Source organism: Pundamilia nyererei, unplaced genomic scaffold (genome assembly GCF_000239375.1).
Source record: "Pundamilia nyererei isolate P.nyererei 1_Seehausen unplaced genomic scaffold, PunNye1.0 scaffold00048, whole genome shotgun sequence".
NCBI classification, from domain to species: Eukaryota; Metazoa; Chordata; class Actinopteri; order Cichliformes; family Cichlidae; genus Pundamilia; species Pundamilia nyererei.
In genome coordinates, this window is record NW_005187449.1 from 3,115,198 (window position 1) to 3,116,838 (window position 1,641).

The 1,641-nt window shown below is 40.5% G+C and overlaps 1 long non-coding RNA gene across 1 annotated transcript; it reads left to right on the forward strand.

The window, feature by feature from the left end:
* Positions 1 to 350: 350 nt before the first annotated feature.
* Positions 351 to 1,020, forward strand: LOC102209259 (uncharacterized). The gene is made up of 4 exons (XR_311717.1): positions 351 to 401; positions 505 to 543; positions 632 to 668; positions 789 to 1,020. It is a non-coding gene; the product is annotated as an uncharacterized LOC102209259 (long non-coding RNA).
* The last annotated feature ends 621 nt before the right edge of the window (positions 1,021 to 1,641 follow it).

Genomic DNA, 1,641 nt, shown 5'->3' on the forward strand with positions numbered 1-1,641 from the left:
TTTAATGCAACAGTGATCTAAACTCTAAGTACTAGAAAACCTAACCAGAAGCTGAATCTGTTAACTAAGAGTTCAAAACAAGAACAAGGCACAGAGTCAAACTCTTACTGGAGCCAAGATTAACACGGAAAAAAACCTTAATACCTCAAACACTACTAAAAAAGAAAAAAGACTGTTTATCAATCTGTGCCACAAAGAGTTAAGGCAGAAGGGGGTGTGAAAGGTGTACCTAATAAAGTGTCCAGTGATTTTATAGGTACAGTTTCAAAATCTTGTTTCATAAGAAAGAAAAGTGAAAGTTAAAAGAGCTTTAGGATGTGGTGACTGTAACTTCACACTTTGGTATTTGGGCTGCAGACTGTCTACATCTCAGTGAGGGGGGAGAGATCAGCACAGCAAAGGTACGCTCCTTCAGATGTCTGTTTGCTGTTGGTCATTTATTTTGATTTAAGGCAAACATTAAATAATTCCTTTAAATCTAAAAATAAATGCTTTATGTTCCAGTTATGGGAGGATTGTTTTCAAGAGCTCCTCCAGTAAAATGTAAGTTTGGTCAGAGCTGCTATTTTCCATCCAGTGAACATCAGTTATTGTCCAATGATGTCATTCTTTCTTTAACATCTGTTGTCAGTGCTTGATGCACCATGGAGGAAGCACTTTAACTGGGGGTAAGCATTTACAGGCCTCTGAGAAACATTTGTTATTGTTGATTATCACTTCCTGTTTCAGCCCATCACTTGTTCAGTGTCCAGAATGTGATGTAATGTTTTGTTGTCTCCTCTGAGCAGAAATAAAGAGGACGATCTACAGTATGTGAACAGCTACAAGCCTCAGACTAAAGAACAGCAGCTCAGGATTCTTCTACAAGGCCCAGTTGGAGCTGGAAAGTCCAGTTTCATCAACTCTGTTAAAAGTGTCCTACAGAACAGAGCATGCACCGGGTCTCCTGTCCGAAGCACCTCCCATTCATCTTGCACAAAAAAGGTATGAAGCATGATTGTGGTGATAAGACTGAGTAAGAAATTATTCTTTTTTTCCATTGTTTAAAAGTTTTCATTATATAAGCTATAAAACAGTTCTGTCTTGTACGGAGTTAAAAAAAAAATTGATGTTGCTGTCAGCGATGGCTCATTCAATAAAAAAGTAGTCAGTGCTTCCCACTTTACTCTCTCATAGTCAGCTGATTTCTTAAGAAGAATTCCAGAATAAATCAGATGAAGTGGTAGAGATTTCCCCAGGAATAGGTAGTGGTGACTGGAGTGAACATGGGTGATGAGGAGGTGCTGAGTAGGTTGAGTGTTATGGAGAGAAATGGCTGTGGTGAGTCTGTACATCAAAAAGAGGGAGGAGCACTGGGTGATGTTCAGTACTAGATGACAGACCTTGCCGACCGTACATACAATACACAAACATCACATTGGGGAGACAGGTCAGGCTAGGTAGCGAGGAAAAAAAACATTGAAATGTGTAACACAAAAGAATAATACAGGAATGCACAGGTATCAACACACCATAGCACAATAAACACAGACAGCAACATGGGAAAGAGTTCCAGTGTGTCCATCTGATCTGGGACCCGCCAGGCACACGACCCTCCATTCCTGCCACCCGTCCATCGTGTATCCGGCAGGGAAAGTCCCT